This window comes from Sapajus apella, unplaced genomic scaffold (assembly GCF_009761245.1).
Source record: "Sapajus apella isolate SASKATOON/1434 unplaced genomic scaffold, GSC_monkey_1.0 scaffold16, whole genome shotgun sequence".
NCBI lineage: Eukaryota > Metazoa > Chordata > Mammalia > Primates > Cebidae > Sapajus > Sapajus apella.
Window position 1 is genome coordinate 16331379 of NW_022436956.1, and position 7128 is coordinate 16338506.

General features: G+C 46.4%; 1 non-coding gene across 1 annotated transcript; it reads right to left on the minus strand.

The window, feature by feature from the left end:
• Positions 1-6816: 6816 nt before the first annotated feature.
• On the minus strand, positions 6817-6923 carry LOC116556497. Its single transcript, XR_004271040.1, has one exon. It is a non-coding gene; the product is annotated as a U6 spliceosomal RNA (small nuclear RNA).
• Positions 6924-7128: the final 205 nt, after the last annotated feature.

The window sequence follows — 7128 nt, forward strand, 5'->3', positions numbered from 1 at the left end:
GTTTGCTTTCTTAATCAACTTGTTTTCACTTTAGGGACTTGCCTCAAATTTTTTCTTGCACATGATCTAAGAGCCCTCTCTTGGGGTCTGGATCGGTACCCCTTTCCGGTACCAAGACCAGAATGCCATTCTTTTTTTTTTTTTTTTTAAAAGACGGGGTTTCATCATGTTGGTCAGGCTGGTCTTGAACTCCAGACCTCAGGTGATCCGTCCACCTGGGCCTCCAAGGTGCTTGGATTACAAGCGTGAGCCACCACGTCCGGCCCCAGAATGCCATTCTTGACTGACGTAGACTGGAGCAGAGCAGGAGAAACCACCCTGAAGTGTTTGTCAGCCGGGGCCATCCTTGCTGATCTTTGGAGGGACTTGTCTCTTGACCCAAGAGAGAAGGGATGGAATCATTTCACAACAAGGCACAAAGACACTGTCTTGGCGACAGGCAGGAAGAAGCCAAGACCCTTTCTCCCTGTGGGCCAGGCCAGGAAGAGCTGAGCCCCAGGAGGCCATGCCAAGTTCCAAAGGGTGATGTTGAGGAAGAGTGTGGGTGATGCTGAGATCCAGCACGAGAGTTTAACAGAAGCAGATCCCTGGACAGAGGCCTCTTGCTAGAGCAAACTGCTGAGGGCAAGCAATGTTCAGAGCATCATAGCAAAAGTGAGAATGGCTGCCTGGCCTCATCCTGAACAGGGCTGCCCCCTTGATGCAGACTCCACTTTGGTGGAGCCTGTGGCTTCCATGGGAGAATATCCTTGTCCTTCTGGCTATAGAATTTGGGGAGTCTTTTCTTGTAGATTTAACTTTTCTTTGACTTTAAACGTTTTCAAACCACATTATCAGAATACAAATAAATGCTGAGTGCCTCCTGTTCACGCATCTTCACTTTCTGGGTATCCAGGTGGGGCTGGAGAAGAGAAAATGTTACTACACCCTCCTCTGCCCATCCTTCCTCCAAGTAACCCTCTGTCCCAGCTCAATGGTTACACTTGACATTCTGTTACAAGCTGTTGGTTCATATTTAGCTTGTGGTTGACCTAAACCACCAGATCTTTTTCATACAAACTGCTATCTGGCCAGTTCCTTCCATGCCATGCTTCTAGTACACGTGCAACTAATTTAAAATAAAGCAGAATATAAATGCAGTATATCCCACATACAATTTAATTTTGTTTGATTCTGGTCAGCTGAAGCAATTAAAAGTTTTTTTTTTTTGTTTTTTTTTTTTAAACGTCAAAGGTCCTGTTTATTCCGGCAAACCGGAAAGAAAAAGTGTAAATAAAAAAAGAAACAGATCCATGCACTCAACTCCTGGGGGTGGGGATGTGGAGTGAGGGATGAGGAATGGGTGGGAAGCAAGGAGGGAGGGATGGAAGGACAGAGCGAGAAAGGCAGAGACGGAAAGAGAACTGGAGAACCAGAGCCATAAAAAGAAAAAGACATCCATAAAAAGAAGTGATGTTTTAAAAGCAGAGATCGATAAAAGAGAAGAGGGGATATTGAGAAAATAGAAATACACAAGCAGAGAACAAAAGCCCGGCAAAAAGTGGGGGGGAGCGGGTGTGACAGAGACAGAGAGATCACCCTTGAGGGATACAGGCAGAATGAAAGGGGCCTCCAGTCCCCAGAGGCCCCCCAGGCAGCAGCCTGAGCCATGGTAGTGGCTCAGGGGTCTCCAGAGGTGCTGATGACGTGGAACAGGACAATTACAAGTTTTAATTCTGTCACCTTTTAAAATAATTCCCTTCCCAGTTTGTATCATCTGCTAAACTGGTAAACATAGATTATTTTGTCCTAGCAGGTACTAAGAATGCTGAACAGACAAAGCAGAGTCCTCTGGGATAATGCTACAACAGGGGTCCCCAAAGGGAATCCAGAGGTCCCGGAGACCATTTCAGAGGTCTGTGAAGTCTGAACTATTTTCTTTTCCTTTCTTTCTTTCTTTTTTTTTTTTTTGAGACAGAGTCTCACTCTGTCCTCCAGGCTGGAGTGCAGTGGTGCGATCTGGGTTCACTGCAACCTCCACCTCCTGGGCTCAAGCGATTCTCCTGCCTCAGCCTCCCGAGTAGCTGGGATTACAGGTGCCTGTCACTACGACCAGCTGCTTTTTTGTATTTTCAGTAGAGATGGAGTTTCACTATGTGTGCCAGGCTGGTCTTAAAATCCTGATCTCATGATCTGCCCTCCTCGGCCTCCCAAGTGCTGGAATTACAGGCATGAGCCACCACACCTGGCTGAGGGTCCTCAATAATTTTTAGGAGTGTAAAGGGATCCTGAGACCACAGTATTCAAGAATCATGACACTAGAGGTATTCCTCTTGACTGACAGCTAGTTGTTACTCTATGAGTTGTCATAAATAATGTGAAAATTTGCCAAGCGCGGTGGCTCACGCCTGTACTCCCAGTACTTTGGGAGACCAAGATGAGTGGATCACGAGGTCAGGAGTTCAGGACCAGCCTGGCCAACATGGTGAAACCCCGTCTTTAAAAAAAAAAAATGTGAAAATTCTTTCCAGAAATTCTCTGATATTTTTCTTCTAAGGCAGAGGTAGTATAGCCAGGCAGACATTGGAAATTTCAGAGACTGAAGCTTTAATCCTGGCTATGCCACTAACTGTGTGATCCCAGGTAAACTTCTTAACTTCTCTAGGGACCAGTTTCTGCATTTGTTTTTTTGTTGCTGTTGTTTGTTTGTTTGTTTTTGAGACGGAGTTTCACTCTTGTTGCCCAGGCTGGAGTGCAATGGTGCAATCTCTGCTCACTGCAACCTCCGCCTCCCGGGTTCAAGCAATTATCCTGCCTCAGCCTCTCAAGTGCTGGGATTACAGGCATGCACCACCACACCCAGCTAATTTTTGTATCTTTAGTAGAGAGGGGGTTTCACCATGTTGGTCAGGCTGGTCTAGAACTCCTGACCTCATGATCCACCCACCTTGGCCTCCCAAAGTGTTGGGATTACAGGCGTGAGCCACTGTGCCCAGCCAGTCTCTGCATTTGTAAATGAGGGGCTTTATGGGATTGACCATTAGGCTTAATATTAGTTTTTAAAGAGCTAAATGAACCTTCACAAATCTCTTTGAGGGACGAAGAATGAGGCAGGAATTTGTTCTTTCTTTTACCGACAGGTAAGTTAAAGTCCAAAACATTAAGAGAAGCAATGGCACAGCTGGACTCGGTGGCTCACGCCTGTAATCCCAGTACTTTGGGAGGCTGAGGCAGGCATATCACCTGAGGTCAGGAGTTCGAGACCAGCCTGGCCAACATGGTGAAACCCTGTCTCTACTAAAAAAAGAGAAAAAACCAAAAATTAACTGGGAATGGTGGCGCGTGCCTGTAATCCCAGCTACTCTGGAGGCTGAGGCAGGAGAATCACTTGAACCCGGGAGGTGGAGGCTGCAGTGAGCTGAGATTGTGCCACTGCACTCCAGCCTGGGCAACAAGAGCAAAACTCCATGTCAAAAAAAAAAAGAAGAAGAAATTAATAAAAACAGTACTTAGGCTGGGCACAGTGGCTCAGGCCTTTAATCCCAGCACTTTGGGAGGTCAAGGTGAAAGAATTACTTGAGCCCAGAAGTTCGAGTCAAACCTGGGCAACAAAGTGAGATCCCGTCTCTACTAAAAGAAATAAAATTTTAAAAATAGTATTTGCGTGCTATAATAATAATAGTACATAGCATTTTAAAAATATTTAAGTGAAAGCTTTTTTTTTTTTTTTTTTTTGAGATGGGCTGGACTGTAATCACAGCTCACTGAAACCTTGAACTCCTGGATTCAAGTGATTCTCCCACCTCAGCCTCCCAAGCAGCTGGGACTATGGTCATGCAACACCCACACCTGGCTAATTTAAAAAAATGTCTTTTGGCAGAGCACAGTGGCTCACACCTGGAATCCCAACACTTTGGGAGCCCGAGGCAGGTGGATCACAAGGTCAGGAGTTTGAGACCAGCCTGACCAACATGGTGAAACGCTGTTTCTACTAAAAATACAAAAATTAGCCGGGCCTGGTGGCGTGGTAGGCAACAAGAGGGAAACTCCATCTCAAAGAAAAAGAAAAAGAAACAACAACAACAACAACAAATCCTGCCGGGCGAGGTGGCTCACGCCTGTAATCCCAGCACTTCAGGAGGCTGAGGGCAGATCACCTGAGGTCGGGAGTTCAAGACCAGCCTGGCCAACATGGTGAAATCCCATCTCTACAAAACATACAAAAGTTAGCCGGGCATGGTGGTGGGCATTTGTAATCCCTGATACTCAAGAGGCTGAGGCAGGAAAAATCACTTGAACCCAGGAGGTAGAAGTTGCAGTAAGTTGAGATGGCACCATTGTACTGCCTGGGCGACAAGAGTGAAACTCCTTTTGTACAGACAGGATCTTGCCATGTTGCTCAGGCTGGTCTTGAACTCCTGAGCTCGAGAGATCCTCCTGCCTTGGCCTCTCAAAGGGCTAGATTATAGGCAGAGCCACTGTACCTGGCCAACCATGGTACTTGGTTTACAATTGATCTGTTAAATGCTTTCCACTCTACGCCTTTTAGAAAAGACCACCAGATATAGTTTTCTTTAGTTGGCAGGGCTGCAGTACACCTTCATGTTGCTACCTCAGGGCTCCATCGAGTCTCCAGTCTCTGTAATAATCTAGTCTGAGGAGAGGCACATGTGGTGAGGAACCGAGCCAACAAGCGACAACTTGTAGTGTGTGCCTGGGGTCCCAGCTACTTGGGAGACTGAGGTGGGAAGATGACTTGAGCCCAGGAGGTGGAGGCTGCAGTGAGCTATGGTCATGCTGACACACTCCAGTCTGGGTGACAGAGCAAGGCACTATCTCAAAACAAGCAAAAACAAAAAAACAGAAAAAGCAGGCCAGGCGAGGTGGCTCACGCCTAAAATCCCAGCACTTTGGGAGGCCGAGACAGGTGGATCATGAGGTCAGGAGTTCAAGACCAGCCTGGCCAGGATAGTGAAACCCCGTCTCTATTAAAAATACTAGCCAGGTGCGGCGGCAGGCGCCTATAATCCCAGCTACTGGGGAGGCTGAGGCAGGGAAATGCTTGAACCCAGGAGGCAGAGATTGTAGTGAGCTGAGATCACACCATTGACCTCCAGCCCGGGCGACAGAGTGAGACTCCATCTCAACAACAACAAAGAAACAGAAAAAGCAACCAAGTCTCATGGGATGTATTGATTTCCTTTAGCAACGAAGTTATACCTAGAATAGCAGCTGCAGTTGGAGTCACCAGGCTTTGGATAACCCATTTTCATTCTCCTATGTCCTTCAGTCTGCTGACAGGCAAACAGGTGATTTGAGCAGGGATATGGTAGGGATTATCACCTCTGTGTCTTTCAAGACCTTGTTGGTGGCACTAATCTCTTCAATCCTTCCAGAAATGTGATATTGTTTTTTGTTTACTATTTTAGTATGTAGACACAGTTCTAGGGGATTCCACTTGGCCTTTTCTATCATGATAGCCTTCATTCCATGGGTCAGAGATCCAATGCGAGGACTCTACCAGTTGCTGAATATGTCTACTGAGATACCTACTGAATATATCTAAACTGCAACGCGTACCTACCTGTACGTTCTGGAACTGGGGAAATAATGATGGGATGAGGTCTGGGAACCACTGGGCTTGCTGTGAAATGGAGCCAAGCCAAAACTTCAGAGATCATCTGACTTCCATGAGCCCCTACTCTGACAATAGGACACTGTGCCATTTTGGTTCTCCAGGGATTAGCACCAGTTCTGAGCCAAGGTTACCAACTCCTAAATATCTGGTCATTTTCTCTGCTCAAAGCACAGTCACCCGGTGTAATGGCTGCTGTTCTCTTTGAGGAAATGCTAAGAAGAAGCTTTACAGTATAACATTTTGACAGTGTGGCAAACCCTTCCTCAAAGGGTCTTTCCTTCATTCAAGGGGCCTGGGTATGGGGACTGTCCCTAATCTAAGAATTGATTGAAGGGCTCTTACTCTTGTCAGAAGCTGGGCAGGCACGGTGGCTCGTACCTGTAATCCCAGCATTTTGGGAGGCCAAGGCAGGTAGATCAGGAGGTCAGGAGTTTGAGACCAGCCTGGCCAGCATGGTGAAACCCCGTCTCTACTAAGAATACAAAAATTAGCCGAGTGTGGTGGCTCGAGCCTGTAATCCCAGCTACTTGGGAGGCTGAGGCAGGAAAATTGCTTGAACCTGGGAGACAGAGGTTGCAGTGAGCGAAGGTGGTGCCACTGCCTTCCAGCCTGGACTACAGAATGAGATTCTGTCTCAAGGAAAAAAAAAAAGTCTGGGCGTTGTGGCTTATGCCTGTAATCCCGGCACTCTGGGACTCTGAGGCAGGTGGATCATGAGGTCAACAGCTTGAGACCAGCCTGACCAACATGGTGAAACCCTGTCTCTTAAAAAAAAAAAAAAAGTAAACTACTAAAGCCATTTCAAAATAACTCATAATAACTCAAAATAACTCATTGATACCTTAAACTCAGAATCTCTGCTTAGTGCACATTTTAATTCTTTAAAAATTTTTTTTTACTTGGGAGGCCGAGGCAAGTGGATCATCTGAGGTCAGGAGTTCAAGATCAGTATGGCCAACATAGTGGAACTCCATCTCTATTAAAAATGCAAAAATTAGCCCCGAGTGGTGGCAGATGCCTATAATCCCAGCTACTTGGGAGGCTGAGGCAAGAGAATCACTTGAACCCGGGAGGTGAAGGTTGCAGGGAGCCAAGATCGTGCCATTGCACTCTAGCCTGGGCAACAAGAATGAAACTCTGTCTCAAAAAACAATTTACATTTATTTACTTTTATTTATTTAATTTATTTATTCTTTAATTTTTTTATGGAACGCTTCACGAATTTGCACGTCATCCTTGCGAAGGGGCCATGCTAGTCTTCTCTGTATCGTTCCAATTTTAGTATATGTGCCGCCGAAGCAAGCACTCTTTTTTTTTTTTTTTTTTGAGACGGAGTTTTTGCTCTTGTTACCCAGTCTGGAGTGCAATGGCGCGATCTCGGCTCACCGCAACCTCCACCTCCTGGGTTCAGGCAATTCTCCTGCCTCAGCCTCCTGAGTAGCTGGGATTACAGGCACACGCCACCATGCCCAGCTAATTTTTTGTATTTTTAGAAGAGACGGGGTTTCACC